General features: G+C 32.2%; 1 protein-coding gene across 9 annotated transcripts in view; it reads right to left on the minus strand.

The window, feature by feature from the left end:
- Nucleotides 1–17512, minus strand: part of LOC143222633 (prominin-1-A-like) — a 111231-nt gene that overhangs the window by 91722 nt on the left and 1997 nt on the right. The window lies entirely within an intron of this gene.

The following is a 17512-nucleotide window of genomic DNA, read 5'->3' on the forward strand; positions in this document are numbered from 1 at the left end:
AAAATAATTCGATATATTTCCCACTGAATAAATCAAGCTGTTTTTAAAGGTATATTTAATTATTATTCTCTTTAAATTTGTTTGTTATTAAACCTAAAGCGACACAATGGGCGATCTTCACTGTGGCCACCACATGTACTGAAACTGGATTTTAGCATTATAAGCCTTTAGACTTATCTCGATATCTACATTATGGCCAACTGTATGTATCTATAAACAAACCTGAAAGACGACTTTTTGCCCAATTTGTAAAAGCGGTTTTATTTTGCGCATGTACGTTAACACACAAAATATCATGAGCAAACTATACAGTTAAATAATATAACTAAGTATTTTTCGATACTATAAATAATATAACTAAGTATTTTTCGATACTATAAATAATATAACTAAGTATTTAACGGCACTGATAAACCATATATTTAAGAATTTGTTGATAGTTGTAAATAAGATAATTAAGGATTTGACGATATTGGTCAAGAGCACAACTAAACATTTGTCGCTACTAGTAAATAATATAACATAGGATTTTCGATACTGGTAAATAATATAATAAAAAAAACTTATGTATACTGATAAATAGTATAATAAAAGATTTGTCGATACTGCTAAATAATATAATTTTGGATTTGTCTATACTGGTAAATAATATAACTATGGATTTGTCTATACTGGTAAATAATATATATAATTAAGAATTTCTCGATCCTGGTAAATAATATAACAAAGGATTTGTCGGTACTGGTATATAATATAACAAAATATTTGTCGGTACTGGTATGTAATATAACAAAATATTTGTCGGTACTGGTATGTAATAGAACAAAATATTTGTGTAGACTGGTATGTAATAGAACAAAATATTTGTGTAGAATGGTATGTAATAGAACAAAATATTTGTCTATACCGGTAAATAATATAACTAGGAGTTTGTCGATACTGGTAAATAACACAGCTAAAGATATGTCTAAATTGGTAAATAATACAGCTAAGAATTTTTCGATTCATTAAAAATGAGTTTCAAAGGTTAATGTTCTGTGACACGTCTCTCAGCGGTGTACTATAAATACAACTGTTATCATAAAACTACCTTAAACAGGTTAAAAATGGAAAATGAGAATATCGTTCCCTGATTCGATCATGTACGTATGTAACTAATTACTTGAAGTTAGCTCTTAAAATGATCCATCTTTCAGCGAGTAGTCATAGGCAAGCTAAAAGAAGAAAAAAACTTATGCTAATAGTGACATAAAATGCTTGGTAAAAATAGATACACAGTCAATACGATTGACAAAAAATGTACCATTTACCTTATTCGTATCAGTTGAATGGTACTATAGTCGATTCAACATACACACATACACACACACAAATGCAACAATATTTTTAACACTTCATAGAACTCCCTCGAACCAGTATCTAAATACAGTAACACACAGGCTGTATTTGTGGTGTTTTGGATTGTCTTTTACCCACCACAGTAAGCTTATATTTATACCGGACTTGTAGCATTGTTACAATAACCAATGTTGAATCGATTGACAGGTTGAGCTTCATATTTATTCCTGCATTCAGTTGATAATGAAAATCTATTTATCGTATATGTGAATGTTATGACCCTCTCCTTGGGGTACTTTTGATCGTCAAACTACTAAAACCGTGTGTACCATAACAAAAAGATGCATCTAAGAGAATAACGTTTAGGACTTTCGCAATAATTGAAATCTACAGATAAGTTTGAAGGACCATCAAATTATCAACAACTGTAATTAAACAGTAGTCAGTATATATCAATATAGCTGGGAATCTTTGAACCAACAGATGCTAGTTTAGATGTCATCACGTTCACTCGTTAAAATCAAGGATGCCTTTAGTACTTGTGCACGTCTCGGACTATGAAGAGAATAGGTATTTTATTTAACTCCCCTGTGCAATTCAATAAACGAATCGAAAGACCCCTAGAATGAGGGCCAACCCTGAGGAAAAGACACTAATAAAGACTAAAAGCATTTAAATCGATATATATGACGCACTCGTTTACAAAAATCTCTTCTCACTGAGTATCCCTTTCCCTTCTACCAAAATAAAACAAAATGACAAAAGGTATTTTCGACGTTTTACAGCCTAAAAAACGTAAAAAAAAAACTTGAAGCAAAACTTATTTTCCTCAAATAATTTAGCGCATATCATTGCTTTTGCCCGTCACCTTGCAGACGCTCGGAACTTAAACAGAAGGAAACAGGTACATAATACATATACATATGTGTGTGTGTGTGTGTGTGTGTGTGTGTCACTGCAAGTTCGAAACGTTTGTGATAGATACAGATAAGCATATATATATATATATATGCACACACATACATATTTTATTCACGAAAAGACACATTTGCATAAAAAATTGGAAAAGAAAATACATTTTGCTGGCATTAACGTACTGTTAACTGCATTGAGAAATTAATTGGCAGGTCTTGTCAACAGTACTGAAAAATTAATTAATAAAGTGTAATAATATTTAGTTATCAGTTTGGAAAATGGAAAAATTAACTATTGGTAGTAAAACTGCCTCTCGTGTTATTTTTTCACACTGTATTAAAATAGCATTACGAACAACAAAACACAGTTTCGAATATAAATATACAAATAAAAATGTTATATGATGCGGATAATATAAAGTGGTACTTGTATATTGTGCAGCTTCTACAGCTATTCCGCAATAAGTATTGTGTAATACTTAAATATATATGTAAAAATCCGCTGGTTTGGGTTGAGAAAATTGTTATGTAGAGAAGCGAACAACGTTTCGACCTTCTTCGGTCATCTCAGGTTCACAACGAAAAAAAAGCTAACTGACCGATAGCTGACCACATGTTTGAAGGGGGTTGTGTAACAGAGTAGAAATGTAGAGGGCGTGCCTAGATGTTTGATTATATTTATTGATATAGATATAAAGGTGTTCCTTTGTATTGGTTTATTTTGGGCTTTAATTGTTGTATAAGTAAGGTTTCTTTAATTTTGCGTTTGTTTATGTTTGTTTCTATATTTAGTATTCGGGTGTTTTTTTATGGTTATGTTGTGTTTATTTGATTTCGAAAACGTGTGAAGGTGACTTTTTATGTTCTGTGAATCTGGTTTCCATTTTCCACTCGTTTCTCCAATATAGATGTTTCTCCAATGTGGCAGTTAACACATTATATTTTATAAATAATGTTGATGTAGTGTTTTTCAGTGTAGTTTTTACATAGTATAGATCTTAGTTTGTACCTGGTTTTTGGAATAAATTTGGTATTAACTAGAATGCTATATTTTGTTGCTAGTTTTTGTCAAATGTTGGCTATTTTTCTGCTGATGTCGGGAATATATGGTATGCAGCCGTATACGGTTTCGTGATTTTTTTAATTCGTGGGATATATTTACTTTGGTTAGTTGATTTTGCTTTTTGTCTAGGTGTGTGTGTATAATGTTTTCTACGGTTTGTTGATGAAGTATTGTTTTATTTTGTCTAATTCGTCGTTAATTTTATCTGGTGAGCATAGTTTTATGGCTGTGTTTATTTGGTTTCTTAGGATGTTGAGTTTTTGTTTTGTTTCATGTGCTGAGACCCAAGGAATGTATAGTCCAGTATGGGTTATTTTTCGGTGGATTGCTGTTTTAAGAAATGATATTTGATTGCTTTCTTCCTGTTCACATGTGAAGTTAATGTTATGAAGAAAATATTAAGTGTGTGTACTGTACATATAAATCCCGCAATCGTGTCTTCTAAATATCTGTACCAGTATAGTGGTGGATGTAATGCTGTGTTAATTGCTTGTATTTTAACTTGTGTCATAAAAATATTGGATAGAACTGGTGATACTGTGTTGCCCATGCTTACGCCATTTGTTTGTATATAGTTGTGGTTGTTGAACACGAAGTTTGTCTTTATCGTGGTGAATTCTATGAGGGTTGCTAATTGATTGCTGGGAATGTCTATAGTTGGGTTAGGGTCTCGGATATAGAGTTCTAAGGCTATTTGACAGGGCTTCAGCGGTTAAAACTTCTGTAAAGAGGATATAACATCGAAACTGGCCATTAAGGCTTTATGATTAAGTTGATTTAGATTAGACTTGAAATTAAAAGAGTCTTTGATGAATGAGCTGGCTGATGTTACATATTTGGAGAATGTCCATGCTATGTATTTACCAAGATTGTAATTAAACGATTCATATGTGGACATTATTGGTCGTAATGGACAATCTAGTTTATGAGGTTTGGGGATGCCGTATATTTGTGGTGAGCGTGAGTCGGTTTTACGTAGGTAGGAATAAATTGTTTATGAAATTGTGTTTGATTTTTTCATTTTCAGTAGTATTTTGTTTAGTTGCGTTTCGTGTGTCTTTGTTGGATTTCTGTGTATTGGTTTAAATTTGTTTGTATCTGATAGAATGTTCTTTTTTGGATGTATTCAATCGTGTTCATTATGACTATAGTGTTTCCTTTATCTGCTTTTAGAATTTTTAGGTTTTTGTTTTGTTCTAGGTTTTTAATAAAATTAATGTCTTTTTGTGTGGTACTAACTGATACTCGCACGCACAATGTACTGAGGCGCAGTTCGCTTAAAATCTGCAATAAAAAGTATAAATACAATAACCTAATTACTTGTTATTCATTTTATTAGATGGCTATTCTACATTAGTACCTTGCGGGTACTATTATAAAACTATCTATGTTTTAAAGAAAAAATAAAGTATTAAATCGGTATTAATTAGAATACTATACGAATAGAAAAATACGATTAAAACCGTGTTTCTGGATACAAAACCATAACACAATTTCAGTCCCTAAAATCAGTAACACCGAACTACTTGGATTTCAGAACTAGTCGTTTGATAATGGTGTGTTCAGGCTAAAAGATGATTACTAAAACCTAAACTATAATATAAAACTGTTGTTTACACCAGTGGCATTAGCATTGTTTACTGGAGCAAAGAATTAGTTGTATAAGCAAAAAACTACAAACTACTTATTTACCTTGAAGAAGACGTGAGCCGAAACGCTGGTTTAAATCAATAAGGTATTTCTGTGTAAACCTTCAGTCGTTTTCATTTATAAGACTATCAGTTCATTTAATCTCTAAAGATATAGAATATATAGTTGGACATGTGATGTTTTAAAACTATTTTTATTTCAATTATAATCAGACTTGTAAAAACGTATATGTTTCAGATACAGTGAGGTTGGTAATTAAACTAAGCAAATTTACAGCATCATATAACACCAGTGATAAACTATCCTGTCCTAGCTAAGATATATATTACAAGAACAAGCTATCATAATCTGGATACATAACCATCTGATGAGAAATCTTCATGAAAGTCCATTTTAATATTTACTAAAGTATATTTGTCAACATTTTAATATGACATACATCTCTAGCAGTTTAGCACAAGTGTCACGTTCTAGTCACCATGCACAACCAATCTGCTAGATTCACAGCTTAGTTGTTACAATTTAGCAACAAGAGCCACGTTCTGGTCACCATGCACAACCGATCGGCTAGATTACATAACTTAGTTGTTCACCTTATGGGAAGAAATGCCAGGGTGGATTTTGGATGTTAACTTTAAAAGTGGTGCAATTTTATGCAGGACCAAGTTAAGTGCAGCTAAGATGATTTGTGTTGATAAGGTTAAATATTTTAAAACTGATCATATTCATAAACCAGGATAGGAAGATTGGTAAGCGATAAATGGTAAAGCAAATTTTACGTTTTCTCAGGTAATAATAAGTCGGAATCACGAAACGTGTCTCCATGAAGCTTAGTAAAACGTGACCCAAACAAAATAATATTGATCAGTAACGTTTTACAGTGCATACTTTCTCAGAACATCTTCAAATAGAATATAACGTGTTTAATATCGTGGATACAGAAGAGAAGAGAGTAAATGAATTGATACAATGTTTATTTGAAAAAGGTGCTTAATTGACATTTAAGAAGGAAATGATTTGGAACAAAACAGGTATTTATCTTTCAGTAGTTTAACAAACACAGTAGCAATGTCGACGATAATTAACCATCAGTATAACACAAACATTTAAAGTTATTATGTGAAGTGTAAAGATACATCACAGTCTCAATATTTCAATTCTGCGAAACTCAGGAGAAATGGAAAAGAGTGATGATACTCGATGCCGTGTTTGTAACGTTTCGAAACGAATAACACTGTAAACACGGTATTATAAAGAGTGTCATAACAAATATGTCATCCAGCAGAATTCAATGATAGCTCCCAGGGGAAAAGTAAAGCTTTTGATGAATTTATGAAAGACTTCTTTCAAAGCTGGAAGGAGGCAGAACACTTAGCATGAATCAATTTTTGAAAAGGTACAAAAGTTGCGTTCGAAAGATATAAATATGCAAACTCATCAAAAGCCGAAACACGAATACTTAAAAGATTCGATTACATTATTGTAGCCCCTTTCAGACAACAGTAAAAAGCAGTAGGTAGCTCACTGTAGTTAGAAAATGCAATAAACTCTGCAGAAAGTCTAAGAAGGATACTAAAATATTTGCTGTGAATTAATGCCTATCAAAAAAACCGTAGGTTTTCATTCTCATTCACTAAATGTTGCTTTAGAATCCACCTATAATCCTCAAGTGACTTGTCAGTGACAGAAACTTGATACAACACAGGCTTTTGTATCTATCCAATATATCTTTGGATAAATCAGAATCCTTGGTAGATGAAAACTCTTACATATTCAAATATTTGATTTATTCACCAAAACCAGCTAAACTTCTGTATAACATTGAGACAGTTAACACAAGGATTTGTTTGTTTTTAAATTTCGCGCAAAGCTATACGACTGCTATCTGTGCTAGCCGTCCCTAATCTAGTAGTGTAAGACTAAAGGGAAGGCAGCTATTTATCATCACTCATCGCCAACTCTTAAGCTACCCTTTCACCGACAAATAGTAGGATTGACAGTAACATTATAACACCTCCACAGTTGAAAGGGGGTGCATGTTTGGTGTGAAGAGGATTCGAATCCACGACTCTCAGATTATAAGTCGAGCGCAGAACTACCTGAACATGCCGGACCTCTGGAGAGATAAAACCTAGCTGTATATCAAGATATGTATATGAGCTTAAAAGGAAGGTGCCTAACACCTACTTATTGTCAGAGTGAGACTGTAGTACACCATATCGTACAATATAAGTAGGTAATACAAATGTTTTAATGAACTAAGCTACCATAAGGTCTACCGATATGATACATATCGGAGAAATGACGTTTCCTCTAATAATCAGTTAGTTTCTACCAATATAAAGCCTGATAGAAGGACAATGAGGTGATACTTTCAACTGGCAACAGAATCTGAACAAGAATGCCATTGTGGCATAATCTTCATGGTTTAATACCAAAGAAACCCTGCAGCTGTGGCTGAAACATTTGGTAATATAGCACTGACCAGTAATACCAACCAGTCAATATATTAAAATCCACAGATATGAAAGTACATGTGCTTAAGTGTTCTAGCATAGGTAAAACAAAAAAGCCAGACCATGACATCTTTTTAGCAAAATAAATCTTCGACTGATTTTATTTATAAACAACTGAACATGTCAGGCCTTCAGAAACAGACAAAGCCTTTATCCTTGGAGCTGTTTCATGGAACATGGATCATATCCAACATTGCAAAAATAGACATTCAAAGTTATCGGATGATACCTTTCCAAACAATGAAATTTAATACATGCGACATAATGATGAATTCTTTCCAACAGATGTTGCATGCTATCAATCACGGATTATTTGCACTGAAAATATTTCACTAAAACTTTTATCGGCTACAAATGGTGATCTTATAAATATTACGAAAATATTTCACGATGATAAGTGTTTCGAATATCAACCAAAAGAGTTCTGAAATATTCATATAAAACTGGTGATTCACATATACATTATAACGATTGGATTCTTTAATGTAAAATTTTCAGTGCCATTGCCAGAGTTCATGAAAGTATCATATACTTTACATATAAAACTCAAGACTCTATACCAAAGGACAAGCTCACATTATTAGCTAACACATTTTCGCGTTACACCACTGAACACAATTTGAGGCTTCATGTTATTTAGTAACAATAACACTATGTAACAAAATTTTTACTTGTTCTTGTTCCTGGGCAGAAAATGTTATTTCCCAATTGCTTATGCCTAAAGTAAATGGAAAAGACCTATTTTTCTCTTCAAACTTTGGGAGCGTATAACGAAAACATGATGGGAGACGATATTTGGGGGCTGACACGTGAAAGTGATTTACATTACAGTCGCAAATCTCGAAAAACTACTCACTTCTAAACATTTTTGTATAACTTTAGTATAAATACATGTAAATCTTGATTCATATGTTGTTTTATTCCGACCTTATGTAAATGAAAATGAGCAAATTTGATGGTTTTTACATAGAAAATGGGTTAATTTCTAAATTTCGTTATCCAGGTCACAAAAGCTAAGTTTGAAGGGAATAATGGCCATTTTCTGTACTTTTACAACATAAGCAATTAAGAAATAATACATACCATCCAGGAACAAAATTTGTGTTACACAGTATAATCGTCAAAACTACAGACTCTATAGAATTCACTTTGAAGGAATCAACAACAGGTCCTGCCATTAATTTCCATAAAGTCATGTTAGTCAAACACTAGCCTAGGATTATGTGCTAGTTTAAAGATGTTTGTTTTCTTGATGAGTCAAAAGTTATTGGCTTATTTTTAATCGTTTAAGCCTCTCAAAGTTATATCAACACTATCGTCTCAGGCAAATTATTAAACTCAGTTTAATTGTGACACACCATGTGAGCAAGGCTTTGTCAGTGATAATCTTTTCATTCATACATAACAATTTCAAGCATACTGAGTGTGAATGCTTATAGGTTTTGTGAAACCCAAAAGAGACAGCTTCGGCTGGTTGACTGTATTTTCAGGGTAACGAATCAATACCATCCCGCGTCGTTTTTTGCACACGCTACTTGCTGAGTAACAATAAGTAGGTTCCTATTACTTCACTCGTTTAACAAGTTTTGTTTCTTGCGTGGTCAGTGATTATGTTATTCTTACATGAACCTGATCGTCCCTGAAAATCAAAAGTTCATCAGTAACTAGGAAAAGCGGTAGTGGATCCTTCCAGCAATTACCATATCTGGATACTTCGTGGTTCCTATATATGGTACTCAGATTATCGGGTTTAAGAAGTCTATATATGCAGCTCTTGATTCTGTTAACTAAAGTGTTTAAAGTATGAGAATGAATCACTCAGGAACTTAAGTGTTGGTACTTCAAGACATATTACCCACTTTTAGACGGCACGTTACTATTGAATGTGCTATTCACACAAAAGAAATAAAATCCATTTTCCAAGTTCAACACGCAAGATCACTTGGAACTCGAAAATATAAACTGACATTAATGTTTCATCAACAACTTGTCCCTATTCGGCGGCCTTGTTACTATCTTGCCTTCCAAATATTGTAAATGAACTTAAACTATTGATACCAAAATTATCTTAAAATATTATTTCAGAAAAGTTCACAACGAAATACAGATTTTGAATTTCCTAAACAAATTCTCCACATACCGCAACTTAATGATTCAAAACTTTCGATTTTTAACCATGATAAAACCATTTTCTTACATAATGTTTCGTGACCAAACTTTTATTCTTTACGCATTAGATAAAACTACTTGCTTGCTTAAATTTTCGTGGCACGTTATCTATTCTTAACTTTTCGCCCAATTATGCGACCTACACCTTCCCACCAGAACACACCCACACTGAAGAATATAACGAAACACGATGATACAGAGAACATTTATACACCTACAATTCCTGCAAACGTATTTATGAGCAATAACGACAAAAGATTCAACCCTTTCGCGTTCACGTACATCTAACGTACATTAGCGCAATTCACAAATGTTATTAGCATCGTTAATTCAGGCAGCGTCCTGAAGTGAGCTTCCCTGCAAAAGAGTATTACAAATAAAATGATTTTCAAAATGTAAAATATTGCGATTCTTGAGACCCAATGGAAGTCAAGTCCACTGAAGGAGGAGATGGCATGAAGAAACTAATCATTTATTGGTAAAACATGGGGAAGGTAAAAGAAATTACTCAAAGATACTACAGGTTAATCTACACTTATGTCTGTCTCTAATCATCATCATCAACTGGTATCTATAATAATAAAATGGCGTGTCTGTGGGTCTGTGTGTGTAACCACAATATCTCCAAGAGGAAAGAACCTAGAAACCTGAAATTTTGCACCCATACTAAGTGGACCCTGAAGTTGTGCACTTGGGTATTACTACTTATTTTATTCACGTGAGTACGTGCTTGCACATCTTTTTAATATGGCAAGCCAGCGAAAATCAAATAAAAAAGAAATAGTTCTTCATATTACAAATAGAAAATATAAATCACCCAGTTTCTTGCGTTATAAGTCTTCAGGTATGCCTTGTGCCACTGGGGGGCTTTCTTATGATTTCCACGACAGAAATCCCACATAAAAAATGCATAAAGAGCTAACTTTTGGATGACGGACGCTATTCAATGTGACAAACCGAGATAAAATCTTATACTTTAGTAGCAGCTGTATGGAAACTCTGAAGAAGGCATGTGAAACTAGTACTGTTGAAATAGAAACTTTCAATGTAGAAAGTATAAAATTTATAAAATTATATTAAGTTACTCAGGATGGGTTAATTACGTGATGCGCGACAATCTATTAGAGATCTTGCCAATAAAAAAGATGAAACTACAAGAAGAAGCTTCAATTAATGTATAACTGCTCAAAAACCACTGTTCAAAAGACAGAACCGAACCAACAGTCTGATACTTCAAAGAGAAGGCTGGCGCTCTATATGATGAATACAAAATCAAAATGATGGCAACAATCCACATCAGTTTGTTTAACGATAGATAAGACAGGTACCTAAGTCAATACACATCCATTGAGAAACATGCTAGAGCAGCCACAGAAGTGTGGGCTGAACGTTGGAAAAGGTAATGAGTAAACTGATGGCACCCTGATAAGTGGTTGGCACCTACAAGTTCTTATCCATGACGCCATTTCCTCAAAAACAATACAGTGATCTCATCCATGCTGAAAATACGGTGAACGATGCCTTAAATTAAATAAAGAAAAGAGGTTGAGAGTAATATTACCAACCATGGCATGAGTATTATTACGACAATACGGGCTTATTTGGAAACTAACAAGGTCAAAGAGCAACCAAGCTACTTAGTTAAATATTGAGAAGTACTACAGGTATAATAAAATCAAAGTTTACTGATCTGTTTAAAGCAAATTTTTACTTTTATTTTGTATTTTCTGTAAAAGAAGATTAAGATGGAATTACTCATTACTTATGTCTCATATATGTGTGTACATTTATATATACTCGATACGCGTTTTCATAATTATTTCCAATACTGTATATTGTTGGAAAATAAAATTATACAAAATTCTGGTGTTCAAAACTTCTGAAGAGTAAGCTTAATTTACATGATAATCCTAGAAAACATGCAAACTTTGCACCACCCTTTCAATACTTTTTAAACTATCACTGAAAAGAAAGTTACGTATCATGAAAAGTATTTTTATGCTCAACTTGAAGGTGTGCGTTTTATTACCACTTTATAATATGTAAGTTCGGATATATACACTACAACGATTTATACATATTTATTATTTCTAAGAAGCCACGAGCAAAAAAAAAAAAAAAAAATATCACGTCAACTATATCCAGCACCGACGAGGCCAAAATCAGAACTCGTAGTTATCATAAACGTTCATTCGGTTAGTTCCAAAGCAAAACTAATTAGTACCAAAGTTTAGGCTTCACTATATCTGTACAAAACAGTTATATAAATAAGCAGTTGCTTTTCACCCGTCTACATATTTTAAAAAATATATTTATTAACAATAGGACCATTAAACAAAACAATTCAACTCTTCTTTAAGATCATCAGGTCTGATGATTGTTGAATGTTATCGGATGAAAAAAGGAAAAGTATCATAGCTCAAACAAATCAAAACTAAATTTCAGTTCTCAGGAACTGGGAAGCTGCCAGAATGAAAGTGTATTTGCCATTATGTCAAGAAACTGCAAGAAAAGCTACAAGATAGTGGAGTTTTTGTTGTTGTTGTTTTACAGCAGCTGACAACAATATATAAGGGGACCGTCTGACACTCACTTTAGCGATGGAAGATTAAACTCTCACACACAACACTGGAGGAAAATTCCAGTAACTGAGTGCACGAAAAATTATCAACAGAGAGTTTCGCGATCTATAGAGTTTCGAAAATAAGGTGTAAAATATTTTATGGGAATACGCATTTGATATTGTACTTTTAACAGTAGAGTCGCTATATATTTGTAACTGATTCACGTTGCAGCGTATCGACCCAGTCGTTTTCGTTTTGTTTTTTCCCCTTCAGATGGTGAACTGGGAACCCATTACCGCGTAACAGTTCCACTTTTATCCACCAGTAACATTAAACTTTCATAGTGTTTCAAATATTTAATATCACCGACAATAATTTGTCTACACATTTGAAGTTAACCGACTTCTCAACGTCAACATTAGACAGTAGCCTCAATTGCATATTTAGATGCAACTGAAATGGGTCTCTTTAATGAGGAAATCACGTCTAATTAACTTCAATTGATGTGGAAGTTGACTTTCGGGATACGGTTGGCATAATTTTTGAACGTTTTGAAGGTGTTTTATAAAGCACATTTTTTTGTCTCATGCCTTTACGTCGGTAACTCCACAAAGAACAAACAAAACTATAGAAAACATAATGACCTCTAAAGATGTTCACACAGTTTTATCTGATTAAGTTTTTTACAATAGTTTAACTCAGTTGCTTTAAGATTACAGAGATCCATCATTACGAACACACGAATTAGCTGCTTCAAGAGTTTAGAAAGTCACTGTCTGGACTCTAATCAGGTCATTAATTACAAAAAATGCAAATATAATATTAAAAAAAATTAAAAGTATTTTAAATAAGAATGAATAAAGGTATAACTACTTTTCGTTCTTTTTAAGTGCAAAGCAACATAACGAGCTATTGTTGTTTGGGGGAATCGAGCCCTAAAGTTTAGCATTGTAAATTCGTAAACTTACCGTTATTTAAATTTATTCTCCAATTTGATAACAAAACTGATATGTTTTTTATATATGTAAAAACAAATATTTTTCTTATGTTTATTACTTTAATAATAATAAAAATACTCGACAGAAACCAAAGTATTTACAGGATAACGATTATACCGTGAATCAGGAAATACATTAAAATTCCTGATAATACATTATAATATCAGTTAACTTAATATCCATACCGTAGTAGGAATACATTAAAACTCCTAATAATACACTATAATATCAGGTAACTTAACATCGCTATTGTAGCAGAAATACATTAAAATTCCGTATAATACACTGTAATATCACGTAACTTAATATCTATATTGTAGCTAAAAATAATGGAACTTTGAAAGTTCGCCTCTGACAATATCGTAGTTTTTTGTTAAACTAAAAAAAATTGTCGTATGTTACTTTTATTCGAATATACACATTTCAAACAGTGAAAAACAAGAATTTTTATAACAAAAGGTTGTTTTTTTTTATAACACAAAAGTTCGTTTTGAAAACAATTATTCGCTGCATCAAGAAAGGTTAAGCAAAAATTCAACATTGGAAGATGCTGATGACCCAGTTACTTCTACCTTTTTTCTTCATCAACTGTTTCGAACACATTTACCACATGAACGACTTTCAATGTGCACAGAAATAGAGAGAAGCCAATCGTTATCACGTACAAGTTTAGCAACCATAAGTATCTGTTATTTTTGTGAGGTTTTCTTTGCTAAAACTTGTTTCACAAGCCTCACGTCTGGTCTTTTTCCGTTTCATTAATAGTGGCATATAATCCAGATTTCACGAGGTGTTCCTTCAAACCATTCAAAGAACAAAAACAAATACAACGAATTTTTGCGTTTAAAGTTTAACTGAATTTAGCCTACCAAATATGAACCAAACGGTGCGTTATTTATCAACTTCTAAATGACACCATATTATCTTTATAAACTGCATCATATTCGTAGAATATCAGCTTACCTCCGTCAGAAAGAAATTGAAGGATATGATATGCTTAAAACCATGTACTTACACAGGATCGTACTTTAACACAAACAACATTTTGGAATTTTTTTTTCTGCCATGGTATTGCCATCACTATCGCTACATGGCAACGCTCTTCACTTACTACTTTCATCAACTATTACATAAACGCTAAAAGTATGAGTAACCAATGACAAACAGCAGTTTTAGTCCAACTTAAGAGTTGAAAGTGTGTGAACTAATGCAATTTCCACTTATTACAAAGATTAGGAAATATGAACGCTTTTTCAAAAAATAAATAAAATCACTTCACAGATGCTTAAATTACAGATATTTATAAAGATCTATTATTGAGCTTCAAAATATTTTGCTCTAGTACACATGGCTATGATCCAAATTTGGATCCCTGCCAATATCAGCTTTACTGGGTCAGTTCAGGAAAACGCTATGGTGGGTATAACACACTAAGACAATTATTATAACAATGTCATAAGAACATCAAAATTAAAGATATGAAAGTACAGCCTTTTATAAACAATAAAAAATTATCGATTCAGTAATAAAAACCGGAACAAAATTTCACTTTGTTGAACCCACATATTATCTAGAAACTGTATCTTTAATTTTAAAACACTTAATGCCAATCATTAATTTATAACATTATTCAAATTAACGCGTAGACTATGCTTTTTATAAGTTGATCTTAGCTTTCACAAAATCCCAGAAATTTTCTTCGAATAAGATTTTTTAAAATAATTATCTATAGATCATAAATTCGAAAAAATTGAGCAATGATACACACAGATAATATCCACTAAATTAAAATGAAGTATCAAATTTCAGTTTTCTGGCTTTGCTTTCCATGTAATGAATGTTCAAAGATTGAACTGCCTAATTTGAGTGTTCCAGTTCACGCTGAATGTACTGGGTTTCTAGTGAAAAGATTTTTCTTAAAAAATCCTACTAATGCCGTTTGCTTGTAATGCATTTACATGCTATTGGAAAACTGTTACTGAAGTGTACTGCAAAGCTTAGTAGTGTGTCTGAGGTGACGTACACTCCAGCGGGAGATCACTCAAGGCCCGAACCATCGTCAAAGAAGATCTTTCATTTGTCAACAAGTCACCAAATCAACCGATTATCATAACGAAGTTCTTCACGTGTGCCAAAGGGAAAGATTTATTATACACATTGTTCTATTTACTCCTATACCAATAGGGAAATTGCGAACGTTCACATTTGCTACGTAACCGTAACTACTACCGACTATCACAGAAACAATATTACATTTTGCCTACGTACTGAACTAGTCGGAAAATTATAGCATACTAATTTCACAATGTAAGATTACTAATACATCTTCACTGCACACACATCAACATTGCATGTCATCATTAGTAAATGTTTAATAATAAATGAGCACAACTTTATATATTCTAATCTGGTATGTACATGTAGGACAACTAAGTAAATATTTCTAATGACTTTATTATATACACCACTTACTATTTTCTGAACCAAACACTGATAATTGTATTTAATTTGTTAATTTCAAGTGTTTACTGTTAAAAGATCTATCTTTTTTATGTTTCTAATCATTACATTTGAGGGGTTTTTTGGCAGAGTTTTAGTTACACATACTCCCCAATTAGTTTTCAAAAACAAACTACTTTCAATTTCAAACAATTAGCAAATTTTTTGTTTTAATAATCAATAACTGTTTTACAGGGAAGTTGTAACTACAAAATAAAACAATATCCATATAACTATCCAATACATATCAAGAACATTTACATTAGCACAATAAACCACATCAATAGGTAAATTACTTCACATCCTTACATTTCCAATGCATAAATAACTTTGTCATAGACCCATGTTTGAATCTAAATTTCCAAAGTTCTAATTCAATACCCTTAATATTCAGATTTATGTTACTACTTTTTTTACCCAACCACATAGAGAGATCAATCATAGATTATTCAAGCTCTTAACAATCAAAACACCTGATCAAGTCATTTCTAGGTTTTCTTTCCTCACAGCAAAAAGTAATTTAAAATATTTAATTATGTTTATTTTAATTGCTCAAAATTCTAATAGTGAGCAATCATAAAAACCTTATACAAATTTGAAATATTAATCTTGCTTTAAGTTCAAAATATTTGTAAGCAAATCTTAGAATTCTATGTAGGTATTCTCTCCTTCAAAAAACAGCAGACACTAGAAGAAAATCAAGTAAGTTGATTAACAATCCTAATAAAATGGATTGTTTAGTGACATATTTACTGTTAGGTTTAATTTATTTAAAATATTTGTTCTGTGAGTATACATGTATAAGTGATGAGTAATCATAAATATTAATGGTTTCAAGTTTCAATAAGTACCGATTTATGACATTAAGTACTTCTTGTTAATTTATTATACAGCATAACTTCTATCAGTTTAAAAGCTGCTTTTTAATAATAACATACAAAGTTCACTTATTTTTTATCACAGAAGTTCTCAATAGTTTAGTTTTTGTTTAAAGTTTTGGATTGTTCTTGTGGTGGTTAAATGGGTAACTACACTATATGATAGGTCAAATAATGTCTTCTCACCTTCAAACTACCAAACATAATAAAGCAAACTACATTTTTAAAGGGCAAGAATGTTTGAGTAATACTATTTAATATCATGAACAACATTTCCCAAATAAAAGACTGAAAGAAATATGTTCACAATTTGACAGAACTATAGAACATCTTATTCTTAAAAATACAATACAAAATCCAGTGCAGTTCTCTGGCAAGATTTCATTAAAAATATGTTAATTACACATACTTGCTCAAGAAGAGAAGTTTTAATTTCTTACATGGAAACTGTGTTAACTGCAGAAAACGAGTTTAACAAACCTCCACTGCAGGTGTGCTTAGTCCTCTTGTCAGTTATGTGCATAAAAAGTTTAACTTCGTTTCATATAAAGCACCTGCATTACCTTAAAAACTTGTATGTATGCATAAACATGACTCAGGTAATTCATTAATATTTATTTTTAAAATATCATCATAAAAACTAGCTCTTAAGTATCATGATGACATTTTTGTCCAAACCCACAACATAGACTGATGTATACCTTTCTACATAAACACAATTTCCAGAAGTTAAATAAATATTATTAAACTTGTCAGAATATCAGTAAGCTCAGTCTGTGACTGTGAAATTGCTGCAAAATATGTGTGTATGTGTTTTCTTATAGCAAAGCCAGAACAAGCTATCTGATGAGTCCACCAAGGGAATCGAGCCCCTGATTTTAGAGATGTCAATCCGTAGACTTACCACTGTAGCAGCGGGGGAT

Source organism: Tachypleus tridentatus, chromosome 8 (genome assembly GCF_004210375.1).
Source record: "Tachypleus tridentatus isolate NWPU-2018 chromosome 8, ASM421037v1, whole genome shotgun sequence".
Classification (NCBI taxonomy): domain Eukaryota; kingdom Metazoa; phylum Arthropoda; class Merostomata; order Xiphosura; family Limulidae; genus Tachypleus; species Tachypleus tridentatus.